The 17,552-nt window shown below is 42.2% G+C and overlaps 1 long non-coding RNA gene across 1 annotated transcript; it reads right to left on the bottom strand.

Moving 5' to 3' along the window:
• Positions 1 to 4,903: 4,903 nt before the first annotated feature.
• Positions 4,904 to 17,190, bottom strand: LOC143441878 (uncharacterized). The gene is made up of 2 exons (XR_013109620.1): positions 17,000 to 17,190; positions 4,904 to 8,259 (listed from the first exon to the last, which is right to left on the bottom strand). It is a non-coding gene; the product is annotated as an uncharacterized LOC143441878 (long non-coding RNA).
• Between the last annotated feature and the right edge of the window lie 362 nt (positions 17,191 to 17,552).

Raw genomic sequence — 17,552 nt, 5'->3', positions numbered from 1 at the left:
AGTTGATGGATGGTACAGCTGACCTCAGTTTTAACAGAATGTCTTTGTGTGTGTGTGTGTGTGTGTGTGTGTGTGTGTGTAAGCCTTTTAGTATGTCCTGTACTTTTTTCATGATAGCAGGACATCATGCATTGGTCAAGGGTGCTGTTGTAGGTAGGCATTGAGAAATACAGCAGCAAAGTGTGGTTGGGAAGCCGGAGCTCTCAGGCTGTGAGAAACCTATGCCCAAGGTTCCTGCAGCATCTCCCTCTGGGCTGGCCACTCAGGCTCAGAGAAAACCTTTGTAAGTCAGTTTCTTCTGAGGGCAGACCAGATTAAGAAGAAACTAACAGTGATTCCTTTCCCGGAGTTGGAAGCATGAGTGAGTTTTTCTCAAATATTCACTGTAAGGATCAGAAACCCAGAGAAGTGACAGCCGTGTCAGGACGTGCTGTGGCTGGCATTTCTGGAGTTCAGACTATTCCCACATAGCCTGCAGTGGGCAGTGTGTTGGTTACACTTCCAATTTTCATGTTGGCCTGGTCTGGTTGAGGCCTCCTGGCTTCCTGGCTTCCGGTTGTGGGGCTGTGGCTGGGGACTGTGAAGTCACCTGGGTTTTCCAGTTTCGTTCAACTCTCTACTTACTATTGGCGAATAGTAAATGTTTCGCAAGCCCAGGCAGAAACCGGAAGTCTGTTTTCTGAATTTCAAACTTTAGACCTTTTGTGTAAAACATTCGCTTTTCTGGGTCACATGTCCCAAGGTCGGTCTGAGCTGCAGAGGGAGTTCAGAGGCATCCTGGTTGTTAACTTGGTGAGGCCTTAAGCAAATAGTAAAAATAATAAATAAGTAAAAAAATAATCGCAAAATAGGAAATAAGAAGGGGATGGGTAGAATACTTATCTAGCACGATGGAGGCCATGTATTCCATTCCCAGCTTGGGGGGAAAGTAGAAGTAGGGGCTGGAGAGATGGCTCAGTGGTTAGAGGACTGGCTGCTTTTTGCAGAGGATTTGGTGTTTGAATGGTAGCTCACAACCTCCCATACTCCAGGTCCAGTGGATTCATCATCGTCATATTCTTCCATAGGTACCTGCCTTCACATGACATTCCCTCGCCCTTGCGCTCACTCTCAGTCTACCTCTTGCCCCCTCCCCCTCACTCCCTCGAACTCACCCTCTCTCTCAAAGACACACACACACACACACACACACACACACACACACACACACACAAGAGTTAAAGAAAAGAAAGATTTATTTCTCACAGATCTTTTTTGGTTTTGTTTTTGTTGTGTATTGAAACAAAGTCACACTCACCATGTATCTCAAAAAGGACTTCAACTCACAGGCCTCCTGCCTCAGACTCCCACAGCAGCAGTCACAGAAACAACAAACAAACAAACAAACAAACAAACAAACAATGATGGCAGATAACCACTCGTATTTTTAAGTATCAGTTCAAACTTGCTCATACTATGCCTGTAAAAACACTAACTCTATCTGCATCAGAAGAGCGTTGCAAATGTAACCTTTGGTTCTAGCTGTGGAAAGTGCTTAAGTGCAATGAAACCTTAAATCATCAAGATCAAGTCACCATCAAACTGGAGTCTGGCGGGGGCTCACTCTCTGCCTTACAGTGGTGCTTTGTTGGTATGCTCTTACATGGCGGAATAGAGAAACAAATAATCTCCATCAATCAATAATGGTACCAGCTCTACCCCAGAGAGAAAAGTTCTGGAGGCCTGATCATTTCTTCATGGTCTCACTTCTGGTCACCACCGCCAAGGCATTCGGTTTCAACACAGGATACGGGAAGGACTCAAGCAATTCAACCATAGGCCCCCAAATAGCACACAGGACCATTTATCGTCACTGCTCCTAACTCACACCCGTTCCCTCAGACATTTAAATACGCCCGATGCTCTAGGAAGGAGAACATCAGGAGAACATCAGTGTCATGGCTGTTCGCACCACCTGACGCGCCGCTAAGGACTTCATGCTCCTGTGGTCTGAGGTGGAAAGGCACACAAGAGAAGCAGCCTGGGATTTGAACTTAGCAGTGCTGAGAGCAGCTGACTGCCAGCTGGGGAAGCCTTGAAACTCATTTGCATGGTGGACATAGTAGTGACAAGCCTGTCACAGGGCTGATAGTTCAGAAAAGCTGAGGAAAATATCTATACTACAGCAACTCTAGCTTTTTGTGGTTATTTAACTTTGCTCCTAAGAGTAGAGTCTGGTTCTTAAGGATTTTTCTAATACTAACAGAAAACTCAGACCCAGACGTAGAAGCGGGGAGGGGAGGTTATTGGTTTCCCTGACTCAGAATTAAGGACTGTCTGCTGCAGGAGCAGTTTGATCAGGAGGATGACTTGTCCTCAGGTCCCACTGTCTGTCTTTCCAGACCTGTCTGTCTTTGCCTACATGTGGCTTCATCTTACCTTCACATGACGTCAGTAGCATGGTCAGACGCTGTAGACAACAGGCACCTCTACTAACAAGAACCCATTTCTTTCTAGTAGTTTCTGTGCAAACCACAGGATTCACCCTAATTGGACCTAGTTTGATGGCATGCTCATTTCTAAAATGATGACCAACTCAGTGTGAGTCACAGGAGCCTTCTCCAGAGCCTGGTGGCATAGGATTGTGGGACTTACAACCAAGAAGAGGGCAGCAGGCACTGGGATAGACAAGGCATGGGTATTATACTGACATTTGGTTTTTCCGAGATGATGACATTTTCTCCAGAGTATGCAGGACTCAGGAGAGAAAGCTTTCACAGAAGAAACTGCCTATTTGCTTTAAAGTCATCTTCTCCTTCCCCTTGTTTGTCTGAAGCCCATAATTATAATATGCGGTACATCTTTCCTCTCCTTCTGGCAGCTGGTTGTTCCCCATCTGTTTTGAATCGAGTGATGTATAGGAAAGCCACATTTTCCTAGGGAGGAGCATGGCGAGCCACTCACTGAGTCTGCTTAGCACATTCTTAGTTTTAGCTTTAGGAGAAGATTTATACACGGCACTAGCCAGCATTCGCCCTGAAACGCTGCAGATGATTTAAGGTTTCATTGCACTTAAGCACTTTCCACAGCTAGAACCAAAGGCTACATTTGCAACGCTCTTCTGATGCAGATAGAGTGAGTGTTTTTACAGGCATAGTATGAGCAAGTTTGTATTTTTCTTAATCTAATTTTAGGTATATTTGCTTATTTTAATAGTAATGCTACATGTAGCAAATTAAAACTTAAATAACATTTATTATCTGAATCCTGTTTTACAACAAACAAACAAACAAACAAACAAACAAAAAATGATCGAGATAACCACTTGTATTTTTAAGTATCAGTTCCACAGAGGTGTGTGTGTGTGGTGGTGGGGGGACCAATTCACTTTTAAAGAATGTTGTCTCACATGTTGCAAAACATCAAATCACAACAAATCTAGTCTCTTTTGAAGGAGAGAGATCATTAAATCCATAACTAGTCAGAATGCAGAGGACGCTGACCTTAGAGTGCCCAGCTCCAACATAGCCTCTACAAGTAAGGCCCAGGGAGCAAAAAGAAGAGGGGGGATCTAGAGATAGTAAGAGCCCAAGGATCAAGATATGTACTGTGAAATTGTCTTTTATATGTGACAATGAACTGCACCCACGAAATTGCAAGAATATGCTCTCCTAACTGAGACCTGTGCAAAGACACTAGTTAACTTGCCAAAGTGGATGGGGGAAATCTCATTATGGCCCCATCCCTAGATAAAGAGCTGTGGGAAGTGAATGGCTGATGTAATGGGAAGAATCAGTCTTCCTCAGGGACAAGGCCCCTAAGAGATTTTCCAGTTCCTCGTGGTCAGCCCCAAGCACATGTACATGTGTACGTGCAAACACCAGCAAATAGACCCAGCGGGTTACATTTATACATCTGCCTGTATGTATGTAAAAATAATTAAACAACAAGAGGTCATGATTTTAAGAGGGACCGGGGAAGACCTGGGAGGAGTTGTAAATGGGAAAGGGAGAAAAGACCGAAATACTCATGCATAAAATTCTCAAAAAAGTTGTAAAATTTAGATAAAAAATATGATTGTTAAGAAGAGTGACTTTTAGAAAGAAGCTGGGCTGTCTGCATCTTCCTAGACTTCAGACTCTGTAGTTCTTATCAACTTAAAAACAGTGGGGTAATATGACAGCCAAGGAGAGCACTTCCCTACTGTGGGCTTGCAAAACCCAGCAGAAGGCTTTCAGATTTGATTTTGTTTTGTTTTGTTTGCTGTTTTTGGTTTGACTGTGTTGTCCCAGGAGTAAGTGCTGTTCTGGTGTCATTAAGGATCTGTGAGTAAGTGCATGAATCCACACCCCAGCTGACTGATAGAAGATAGTTTTTCTTTTTCATAGACATTTCCCTTCTTCTGTTAATCCTTGGTCTCCATCAGTCAGTTTTCCCGTCAGGACCAGAAGTTAATAAAAAGGTGGGTTTGGTTTGCCTTCAGTAACCGGTGCCTGCTGAAATGACAAGGAAGAGAGACACTGCCCAGGTATCTGGTTACTGGAACACTCGATGACATCAGTGGGGAACAGTCAGAGCCCTTCCACAGTCTGTCAGATGTGCTGGCAAAATGAGGAAGAAACTGGGAAGTTCTTTTGAATCTCCCTCATATACACCCATGAAGTGCAAGGTCTCCGTGCTGTGTGGCACCTCTGTCTACTAGATAAAAAGTGCTTTGCTTCAAGTCTGGCTTCACCTTGTAAGATTTTCCCTAAAAACTATCTCATCTCACACAGATTTTAACCCCCAAGCCAGTGTTCAGGGTTAAAGGCGTTGCATGTTCAGTGCTTAGAAGGATCCTGGCAGACACCTGGTACTTTGTGAGTTTTTAATCATAATTTCAGAACAGAGTGAACCCCAGCAAGAAGGAGTCAAGACTCGAGTATATCTTGCTTGATTTTTAATCATAGCTCTTTGTCCAGCCAAGCCTGTGACTCTACCTGGGCATAATTCTTCCCATTGTATATTTAATGCAGTCACAGAGTGTTTTTGCATTTAAATGAGATAATATATGCAAAGTACCGAGAACAATGCCCACACAGAATTGCTACAGAAAAGCAACATGGTTATTATAGACAGCATCTGGGTTCCATTATAATCCCCCAGAGCACGTAGAAGTCATTTACTTACTCAGTTTTCATTGCTTCTAAAAGAGACATCCCTGTGGGCAATTGGGTTTTATCTTTAAACTAGCTATGCTTTATTTTTTATATCATTATTCACTATTATGATAAATGGTTAAATACATTTAACATCATAAATATAAGCAAGCATACATGCTCCGAGTGTGAGATGAGATTGGAGAACTCATACTGAAGGAATGATTATGGATTCAGAACAGGGGGGAGCATTGGAGGAAGCATTTTGACTTGGGTCTTGCCCTCTGCTGGGTGGTGCCCAGGGACAGCCACCAATGTTTGCAGAGTATGCACCAGAGGACCCTGACATCTGCCATCCCCAGGCTGTGCAGCTGGTAGGAAAGAAAATACTATTTTAGAAATGGTGGAAACACAGCTGACTGGCCTCACGCTGAGCTTGTGAGGACACTACACTTGGCTCACTGAATCCTGTCAGCAACGGAAGAAGACTTCATAGCTTATTGTGTTAGCATTGATACCAAGAAAATGACTTCCTCAGTGGAAAGGTCTTGGGAAAAACGAAATTCTGCCAAACTGCAAAGTGGAGGCCGGATGAAAAGTTCCGGAATAACATAATGGGAGGACAGCATGATGGAGTCCAGGGAGTGACCAGTCCAGTCAGTCACCAACACAGCTGTATAGTCTTCAAAGCATTGCTACCCTGGGCCAGGCTGTGCCACACTGTAGCTACTGGTCACTCTAGTTTTCATTTCATCCTTCCAGACAACACATTCCACAGCCCCACTGTGTAGGAGAATAACTTTTACCTCAGAAAAATGTCCTATGAAAACCACTGAGATATCTTTTCATCGGACAGGATGTGAGGTCAGATGGAAACCCAAATTTACCAGGTCTGTGTGGAGTGATGCAAACGGCAACTATGTAGGCAGACATGACACATCCTATGGAGAAATTTTCCTTTAAAATTCTTTTTGAAAGCTGATGTGTATATGAAACAATAGTTATATCATGGTATTTCATAGACAATACAGACAGAGTCCAGAGAAAGAGAAAGGAGAAGGGGATAGCTGAAGATCTGTGTACTTTCATCTATCTATCACCTATCAATCTATCCATCTATCTGTCCATCTACCTATCTATATATCTATCTTCATCATCACCATTATTTATCATCTATTTTCATCATCATCATATATCATATATCTATCTATCTATCTGTCTATCTATCTATCATCTATCTATCCATCTATCTATCTGTCATGTATGTATCTATCATGTATGTATGTATCTATCTACAGATCTATCATGTATGTATTATATATGTATGTATATATCTGTCATGTATCTATCATGTATGTATTCATGTATGTAAGTATCTATCTACAGATCTATCATGTATGTTGTATGTATGTATGTATGTATCTATCTATCTATCTATCTATTTATCTATCTATGTTTCTATCTATTTAACACCTATCTATCATCAAATAGCTAGCCACCTACAAAATTGAGTACTAGATTAAAAACTACTGAATGAAAAAAGTCATGAGATCTATAGAAAACAAATGGAAAATTTCAAGCATAAGTTCAAACACACTGATAATGTGTGTTTATATTAAATGTGAACGGACGCCATTTAAAAGACAGATATTGTCAGCCTGGATAAAAACACACAACAACAAAAAAGCTGTGCACAAGAACCACAGTGATTCAGAGATGTGCGTGTGAGTTTATGTGTGCAACTGCCCTGCTGTGTGTGAAAACACTGTTCCTTCATACCTGTCCACCTCCCCTGGATCTTGCACGCTTTCCTCCTGGCCTTGAGCCTTGAGAGGAGGGTGTGCGATATTTTCTGCACTGTGAATACATTACTGCTTTTTACTTATCTTCATAAATTCTACATTTTTCAGTTGATTTCATGTAACTACACTGACTTTGCTATCTATATTGCTAAAGCAAGTGCAAGTTTAACCTTGGAGGGTGTCTCTCAACTTAAACTTAAAATCAACCTTTAAAAACACATTTCTCCTAAAGAAATGATAGTGTTGTTCTGAGCTATTTAACACCAAAGGAATACCTGCTGACTGAGACTTTTCCTTAAGACAATACTAAATCTGATAGACTGAGACCACAGCAAAGCAATTGGAATAGCACATGCAGCTGTCTCTTACTAGGTTTCCTCTGTCGCCAAGGATACGCATTTACATAGGCCGTCACCTCACACTCCATTGTGCTTTCTAAGGAGCTTCTGGAATCATCCACAGGGGCGCTTTGAGCAGCCAGTCCTTTCTGGAAGTTTAGGTGTTTGTTGCTCTCATGCAAACAGCTGCTGTTCTCGTTTAATGACTTTGCAAGAAGCTCAGTAACTCTTTTTGCCATTGGCTTGAGTTTGGATCTATCTTACACAGACTTTTTTTTTTTGAACGTGGGGAAAAAAATCCCTCATCTGCAGATTAAGCCACGTGAAGGGAAATCCTTCTGTAAGGAGATAGGAAAATACTGCACATTGAATTGGAATATAATTACAAAATAATGAGAATCTTTGCAAAAAGAAATGAGTGCAAACACTGTCTAAATGTCCTTTGGACAGCGATAAAGCTTAAATATTTGAATTTAATATTTTATTATAATCTTTAATTATAGAAGTTATTGGAAAGATAGCTAACCCGAAGCCATTTGCCAAGACATTTTTAAAAAAATTGGTAGGTTCAAAAGAGATAGTAAAATGTCTAGACTAATAATTCTTTTCAAAGATGGAAGCTTTGACTGTGTTTCCCAAGTGACCTGAAGGAAATGGAGGACATAATCAGGACCCAGGTGAGTAAGTACCCCAGAGTCACTGACACAGTAATGCCCTGTACAGCTCCTGAGAGTCGGGTCTGGGAGTCCATGTGGATCTTGTGAGCATTACTGCTCTGTTTCAAGGGTTTCTGTATGGAGACTGCTTGAGGATATACAGAGGGCCTTCTTCAACAGCAAGAGATGTGCTGGCTCTTCAGCATGACAAAGCCAGCTTCTCCTTTCAGAGCAGAGATCAGGCAGGCTTGTGACTTGCTGCTGTGACATGGCCCCTCAGCAGGTGCACATTCCTGTGACATGGCCCTTCAGTGTGTGTGCATTCACTTCAGGGGGCCCTCGGGACCTGGTGGTTAAAGAGAACAGATAATTATAAAACTCATTAAAAAAAAAAAAAAAAACAACTCTGTTATTTTATGTGATTGTGTGTTTCGCCTGCATGCATCCCTGGGCATTACATGTGTGCAGTGCTCACACAAGCCAGTAGAGGGGCCCAGTCAGGTCCCCTGTAACGAAGTTATAAGTGGTTGTAAATTGCCATGTAGGGTTGTAGCTCACGTGTGGGCGTGGGTCCTGTTGGGCTGAGTTGTGGATCCCGTGTGTCTGTCCCCCAGGTGGCTGGAACCGCGGCTCAGGGAGCAGAGATGCGGGAATTTAACTGAGTTCTCTCCACATCGAGCTATGAGAAGCCACAAGACTCTGCCTGGCGTGGAGAGATCACAGTCTGAGACCAGAAGGGGCAGAGCTCTTGGGTGGGGACCCCTAGGCAAGAAGGCATTTGGTCAACTGGCCTCAGACTCCTGGGCTTCCAGGTGCAGTTGGGAGCCGCAGAAGAGTTGAGATTGGGGGCATATGGGCTGGACTGGCTCGCAGCAGTGGGGGACAAGGGAGAGAAGCTCCGGCAGTGCCCCGCTGGGTAGTGAGACTCTTGGTCGTGGTGACTCCTTAGCTAGGTCATAGCTGGCTCAGCTAGCTTGCTTGAGTTGGCAGGCCTCTGTGGCAGGAACACAGAGAAGTCCTTCAGGCAGGAGATTAGGCAGAGGTTCCTTAGTTGAAGGCTCCCTCTAAAAAGGTTTATTGTCATGGCGGAAAGTGGATGAAGCTGTACCCCATGTCCTCAGGGCGGGCCTGAGGTTATATATCTTTTGCAAGGAGTAGGGGCTGGGAAGGAATGCTTAATTGGTTGCACCCTCTGGCCTTTAGGTATCTCGTTAATATGGCGATCTCTTGAGGCTCTGCAGCCTGTAGTCATGCCCTCTACCTGTGCTAAGTGACTGAAGGCTACAAACCTTTCTTTTGGGGGGGGGGGAGCTGTAGATGGCTGAAGGTAAGTGAAAGGAACAAGGGCCCAGGAGCAAGGCCAAACTCCTACTGTCCCATTAGGGTATCTGAAGTTCCAGGCCTGCCCTCGACCAAGTACCCAGCTGCCTCTCACAGCCCACCACCCCACAATGTAGGTTCTGGAAATCAAAGTCAGATCCTCTTCAAGAGCAGCTAGTGCTCTTAACTGCTAAGCAAGCTCTTCAACACCTATAAAGCTTGGTTTTCATAAATAAAAGTACTTACTGTTCAGACTCACGTTCTTGAATTCTTGATCCTGTTGGGTACTTTCCAGGGATCATTTCTCTTCTAGTATCAAAGATTCAAGATCTGATTATTCTAGACTCAACTCTGATGACTGGTACTGCCCTTAAAAGGTACTGATACTGTACCTACCCTTTATGGTATCATAACAGATTAAAACCCAAATCTCAGCAGATGAATACAACAGTGTCTCAGGCAGATCACACGTTCATCAGAATGAGGGGACTCTCGGGGAGGTTTCGTCCTTCATTCTCCACCTAATGATCGATTCTGGATGCTCCTGTTTGGGGAATCACCATCTGATTTTGTGTAGTGCTGATGACAAAGTGGAGAGGGGGGGGGGGAGGGGGGAGAGGGGAGGGGGGAGGGGGAGGGGAGGGGAGGGGAGGGAGGGAGGAGAGAGAGAGAGAGAGAGAGAGAGAGAGAGAGAGAGAGAGAGAGAGAGGAGATGCCATGAACGCATGCCTGTGTGCCTGAGTCCTGTCACTTACTAGTCATCAGGTAGAGTGGATCTCGTGACTCTATCAAGCAGCCAGGTAGTGTAAGCTATAGAAAGATTCATGGACATCCAGTAAGCAATAACAGACTCTCACTTTCCAGGACACCTCTGTAAATATATTTATAAAGTAGATTGTCTAGTCCCATTCTCCCACTAATAAAACATTTAAAAAATTGAAAAGATTTTAGTTTTCTTTAAGTGTATGGTGTTTTGCTTGCATGTCTGTACAAACACCATCTGCTTCAGTGCTCACTGAAGCCAGAAGAGGGCATCAGATTCCCTAGAACAGGAAGTGTTGTGAGTGCCATGTGGGTACTGGGAACTGAACCCCGGGTCCTCTGCAAGAGTAGCTAGTTCTTTTTAACTGTTAGGCCTTGTCTCCACCCCCATTACTTTAGATTTTATAGTCTCATAATAAACTTCAGTAACTGGTGTGTAAAAATCCTTCCCTCTTTTAAACAAAAGCAGCTTTGCCAGTTTTTACTTATTTTTATTCTGGATAAAACCCAAAATCCTTTCGGGTAATTTAAAATTCTTTCAAGATAATTTTTCTGATATCATTGCTGGAATAAAATGAAAGTGATCCATTAATTTAGGAAGAAATGATATTTGATAATATTGCCCTTTCAGGGCAGAAACAGGACTGTTTCTAATTTCTAAATTAAAAGAGATTAATTCTTATTTAAGAATTCAAATAATTATAAATAGACATCTTAATTTTCTAATTGTCTCTCGTGAATGGAATTTCTTTTATCTGTTGTTTTTACATTTGATTATGAAAATGGAATTTTTTTTGGAAAAAAAAAACCCTAGATAAGCAAATTAGCTTATCATGAAAAAATATTTTTCAAAGGTTTGAGAAATGGCACACTCAGTATCATGCCAACTGCATAAGCACAAAGATCTCAGAGTCCAGGATCCGTGTGTTGTCCTGGGCATGGTGGCACATACAAGTTTGTAGCCCCAGCACTGGGGCAGTGTGGAGACAGAGACAGAGACAGAGACAGAGACAGAGACAGAGACAGAGACAGAGACAGAGACAGAGGAAATCAAATCCCCTATCCAAATAGATGAGCTCTGGGTTTAGTGAGAGAAGCTGAAAATCAAAGCCCACAGCTATGGTGGTGAGGATGGGAACGGCTCCTAGAGGCTCAGAGAATTAAAGGCTCAGTCACCATGGAGTGGCCCTATTCAAAAAGATTAGGAGGTGTGGCCTTGAAGGAGGAAGTGCATCACTAGGGGTGGGCTTTGAGGTTTCAAAAGCTCAAGTCAGGCAGTGTCCTCTCTCTTCCTGCTCATCTGGACCTAGACTTCTCAGCCACCTCAACAGCACCACGTCTGCCTGCCTGCCACCATGCTCCCCACCATGATGACAATCAACTAAACCTCTGAAACTGTAAGCCAGCCATAGTTAAATGTTTTGAGAATTACCATGGTCATGGTCTCCTCAGAGTGATAGAACACTGACAAAACAGAAATTGAGGAGAGACAAACTCCCTTCGGTCTCTACAAAGTACACAAACCAGCTGCACACACATACAGAACAAGTACACACACTTCAAAACACACCACACAACATACCATGAATGCATCTCCTCAAAAGAACGAAAATATAAAAAAAGATGAAAAAGAAAAATGTAATTTTTAGAGGAAATGACTTAAAAGCCATCAACAAATATCACTTACCGGGTTGAGAACCAAATAACATGACTAAATTTCTGCATAAATACAGAATGCTGAAACATATTTACAATGAAGTAGGGACACAGAAGAAACATAAATCTTCAAGAAAATAATGAAGATGAAACTTATTAAATGGTACCCAAAGCCATCCTGTCTCTAAGCCTGGGTGGATGACCTTCAGGCTAGTTCCTGTGGAGTCTCATGTTACATACGGCTGACACTCCTTTGAATTTAATTGTCAAAGCAATGGGTAGAAGAGCCAGAACAGCTCGCTGCCTCTCACAAGGCTGGGAAACCATGCATGCTGAGCCCCATTGGCAGAAAAGGCAAAAACAATTACAGGGCAATTTCATGTATGATTTAGAGATGAACAGTCTGTATTAAAACCCCAAACACTGAGGTATTAGCCTTTGAAAGTAATTGAACTTAGTGCTAACATTTTGGTGAGTGATCTGAAGCCTATAATAAAATCATTATCATAAAAGTGCATTGTAATGAGTGATGTTTTGACTCCCTGGCTCTTTCTACACATGTGGAACCACAGTGCTTCTGAGTGAAGGGATAACAGATATAATTTAAATTAATGTAATGAGTTCCCAAAGAGCTGTCTTGATACATTTCTACAAAACAACAACATGAATAACTTTTTATTATGTGACAAATTCCTTGGAATCAGTTTTTTTTCCACCGTTTTGTCTTCCTATATTGTGGGGAAAGACCAAGCTTTTAGATGCTTGATCACAAAAACTGAAGTTGTATTTCAGAGCACCATGTGTTCTTGATGAAGGAATAAAAAAAATTCGTAAAGTTTGTTAAACAAGCAAGAAATTCCTTCCATTAACAAACCCCCTCCCACACACACTGTTTATATGACTAAAAATTTATTGGCACTTATGACTATAAAAATGAACACTGCCAAAAAGCAAACAAACAAACCTATTATCTAATTCAGACATGCATTTATAATAATTTACTTTTATACTTGAGGTTTCTTATGTAGTCTTCCCTGCTGGCTATCTTTTATGGTACTGGAGGTTGCTATGGAGGTGTCCATGGAGAATGTCATCAACAGTATTTCCCATAGAACCCTGAGAGCCATGGTAGTGAATGGCATGATAACATATAGCCACGGGTGTAATAATGGCACAAACGCCCTGGCGGTAAACAACCTCTTTCTGCTTTTGGAAATACATACTTGGTACTGCAGATCCAGCCAAGAACCCATGGTTGGGGACTTCACAGGCCCCTCGGGTGAACCTACTACTAATACTTTGCCAAATGGACATCGACTAAAAGTACCTTGTGCATTCAAATCTCTCTACCCAAATATTCACTAAGCTCGGAACTCACCAGAGAAGTTTGTGTGGTGGATGGTGTTCAAGTCAGAAACTCACAACTGGTCAAAGTGCAGGGACTAAGTGTGCAGTGCTCAGCCATAAATAGGACATCCGTATCCTACCCCCTCTCTACAAACTTCAGAGATCATCATCAAAGAACGGGGAGGAGGATTCTAAGAGCCAGGGTCATGGAAGTCCAGAAGAGAACAGCGTCTTCTAGATAAGATAGGTCCCTGAACTCATGGAACTCACATCAGCTGCGGTTGCCTACACAAGAAAGAGTCAGTCAATATCGCAGCACGAGTGGGAGGGAGCCCATGAGCCCCTATACCCATCTAAGTTAATGGCTGCCGGGGGGGGGGGGTGTGGTGGTGGGGGGAAGAAAGAGTCCGCTTTCTTTAAGAGTGTGACTCCTGGTGAGCAGAGCGTGCTCCAGCAGAAGGCCCTAAGCCCAAGCGTATGGACAGTATTAACTGGTCACAGTGCATTATTAAAAATAAAACAGAGATGATGGAGTTGGGAGGAGGGCGTGAGAGGGTAGGGGATAGATTGTAAGGCTTTGAGGGGTGGAGAGAACAACGGATATGATCGAAATTCACTCCGAGTGTGACATTCTCATGACACTAATAAAACTTTCTTTTTAAAAAGTTGCTTATGAAAATCTGTAATATTGTTTGATGATTTATGTTGACAAATTAAAAAGTTAAATTCTTGACAAATGTCTGTTGTGAGGTCACTCGTGGTGAATGATCCTGATTTCACTTGGAGCATCAAGCTTGCAATGCATGTCGGGAAGGCCCTCTGGCCATACAAGCCACCTGCCTAACGTGAGGGTGCAGGCAACCATGGTGCCTGGGTCCAAGTGTTCTGATTAGCAGAGACACTAGAGAGCTACTCAGTGGAAAGTGGACCTGAAACTAAACAGAGATGTTATCTGTCTAGGTTACAGTTGGGGTGGTTTTTCCAGCTTGAAAAGAAACAAAATTCAGCGTCCTGGAGTCAGTAATACTCTGGGAATAAAATCACGGAACGGGAGAGGTGGCTGCTGTTGAACAACCAAGTAGGTTCTCTTTCTTGCATCAACTTTGAAGGATAATCTCTTGTTTTCTTTTAAAGGTGGATCAAACACTTGGCCTTTGTAGTGAGTGATGCTTTTAATATAAGGTGATTTGGGGATGATTTGGCTCAAAACAACCAGCCTCTTCATGAGTATAAAATTCAGGCAGAATGTGAGCATTCTTCCACTTCTTTGATTTGAGTCAAGTGCTTTTAATTATAACCAGAGCCGGAGCACACAATTAATAACCTCATTACTTGGTGTAAGCATTCACAAATTGAATTATTGACTTGATGATACTGAATTAGGGTAAACATCTCAGTTAAAAGAAAAGAACTTGGCTTGGAGCTATTAAGAACTGAAGCATAATTGCTAAATTACGATTATAATATTGCAAAGCTGGATGCGTGTTTTGGGAATTTTGGGTTGTGATATATCCAGGTTGGAAGGGTTTCTGGTATCCCTGCCTTCTCAGCTGTGCTGGGCTTTAATGAGTTCTACTGAGGCATGTAGCATTTGCAGCGGCCCATGAAGAGCAGTCACATGATCTCCAGCATGGGAGCCTTTGCTTAATGGTGAGACTTAGCAGGGAGTTGCCTCACCCACTTCACAAGGCAGACTTGTCCTGAATCTCTCTCACGACACAAGCTGAAAACTCGTTAATCATTCATGATGTTGTTAAGTGTTGTGTCTTTGGCCCAGGACACATAATCTCAAAAACTTGGGAGACAAGAGGTCAGCTTCAAGGCTAGCCTGGGCAATTTAGAGAGACTCTCGGAACACAAGCAAGAGGATGGGGTTATGTTTTGGTGGTGGGGTGTTTGTTTACAATTTGCTACACCCTGGCTTCAGTCCCTTTACTAAACCAACACAAGAGGATTGTTGTCCGGTTCAGAGTGCTTATATCTGAATCTAACTCTATTAATAATTACTTAATGTTAGGTAGTTTCCCAGCACTTCTCTACTTCTGATTTGTGAACTGGGAACAGTTAACTACATTAAATAAGCAAATTAATACAAAACACCTAGCACTGAGATAGGTTTTATAGTTTTTAATCTGTGGTCAGCCATCATTTTATTTATTCCACTTACATTAATTATATACCCATAGGTTAGGAGCGCATTGACCAGGGATGAGAGTCATTGATTGGCTTGTCAATTATTTACTGTGTAGGCACAGGTGAAGACAATCAGAGATGCTTGTGAGCTTGGGTTCTAAGTTGAAAGCCCCTCACGGAGGCTCCCAGGAAGAGGTCACTTCCAGTGTGAGGCTCAAGAATGAATGAAGTTCTCTAGGACAGCTCGTAAGTGCTGCAAGTCTGAGCAAGAGCTCGAGACTGATAGTATATTTGAATAGGATCCATCCCTGTAAAATCTTAAAAACTGTGTATTTGATTTTATGTGTATGTGTGAGAATGTGTCTTAGTGTTTGTATATGTACTACATGGGGGCAGGGCCTGTGAAGGTCAGAAGAGGCATTGGATTCCCTTGGATTTACAGACTAATAATGTGAGCTGCCATACAGCTGCTGGGGATTGAACTCTGGTCCTCTGGAAGAACAGCCAATGCTTTTAACCACTGAGCCATCGCTCCAGCCCCACCATGTAAAATCTTGTTTAAAGTTTACTGGTGGTATTTGTTGGACTATTTGGAAAGCTATTTGTTAGTTATTTCTTATTCTACTTTAAAATAGAATATCGCTCTGTAATGAACTCTTTCAGAACTAACTAAAAGCCTGGGCCAGTATCTACTCCAAGAAGGGCTTGGCAAGAAAGAGGTTAATCATAAATCTATAGCGGGCTGCAGTTAGAAGAAATTAAATTCAGCTTGACAGTCAGACAATTCTTTTCAACTGTAGTTCTTTTCAGCATAAGGCAGTTAAAACGCATTTCCAAATACTAGATGACTTTAATAAACATAATAGAATTTTAAAGATAATTCAAAACCATTTTCAGTAATTCATTTATTCCTGTTGGTTAGTACACATAACAGAAATATATATGATCTCAGAGTACTTTGAACATAAAAACACAAGATGATAGAATATTTTAAAGCATGAAAAATGGTGTCTGGCCTACATCGCAGTGGATGAAGAATTGATGTTGAATATCAGGAATACACATAGAAGCCAGACATGGTTGCACGCACCTATACCTATATCAATTCAGGGGAAAGAGACACACAGATCCTGAGGGCTCACTGGCTAACAGCCTAGTCAGAAACAGCGAGTTTCTGTTTCAGTTAGAGACCCTGTATCAAAGCAACATAGCAAAAAGCATCAAGGAAGACATTGGGCATCCAATCCTAGTCTCTGATTATGTGTCCAGTTGTATACATACATGTACATATGCTTGTGTAAGCATCACAACCCACTCCCCCACACCCACACACCTGACACATACATACCACACACACACACACACACACACACACACTCACTCACACGTATCATATATACATACCACACTACACACCACTCATACACCATATACACACACCGCAAACCCCACAAAACATGGAAAAAGAATGTCTGATGCATTAAAGGATGATTAGTAATGGCGACTCAGAAAGGCTCACAATATACAAAAATACTCTTGTCAAAAAAGGAGAAAATGTAACATTTTTCAGTATCTGTCTCTTTCCTTAAGAGCTTAGCACTGGTCTCTGGGGAGAAAAAGGGACACTGGTTTATAATAACTGTGACATGGGGACACTGGTTATAGTGACTGAGATATAGGAACACTGGTAATGATTATGATGATCTGAGGCTACACACTGACCTTCAAAGGGAAATTTGGGACACTTTCCTGCTTTAAAGCCTCTGCACTTATCTTTTTTTTTTTTTTTTTTTTTTTTGAGTTTACAATGTTATCTACCATCTATAATTATACCAACAATTGAGATTATTTTTGTTTATTTTACTTACAAGGCCTTCAAGATCCCGGTCCTATGCACGAAATCACACAGAGTAAACCAAGCAAGGGACTCTGAAGCGGGTTGGAGCTCTTCCTTGCCCCTGCTGGAACAGCTCACGTCTGAGATAATCATGTTGGCTTTAAGTTTTTTCCTTAGCTGGATGGCGCTACAGAAGGGCTTCTTCCTGAGCCTGGGCTTCTGAGCTTTCTTTTTGTAGGACTGGTTGTAACTTGTTTTCTCAGCTCTTTTAGATTGAAATCTAAAGACAAAACAAAACAAGCAAAGAAAAAACAAAACTTTTTGCTAGGGGCTGCAGAGATGGCTTAGCAGTTAAGACTGCATATTGTTGGGTTCCCAGCACCCATACTGGGAGGCTTACAGTCACCTGTGACACCAATTTCCAGGGGGATCTGAACCTCCTGGACATTGTATGTACCTGCACATGTGTGCACATAGCCATACACACACACACACACACACACACACACACACACACACACACACACACACACACACACATTACAAATACTAAAGATGAATTTTGTAAAATAAAACAACCCAGC

The sequence above is a fragment of the Arvicanthis niloticus genome, chromosome 4, assembly GCF_011762505.2.
Source record: "Arvicanthis niloticus isolate mArvNil1 chromosome 4, mArvNil1.pat.X, whole genome shotgun sequence".
Classification (NCBI taxonomy): Eukaryota; Metazoa; Chordata; class Mammalia; order Rodentia; family Muridae; genus Arvicanthis; species Arvicanthis niloticus.
The sequence above is the reverse complement of the archived record's forward strand: the minus strand, read 5'-3'. Positions and strand labels throughout refer to the sequence as shown.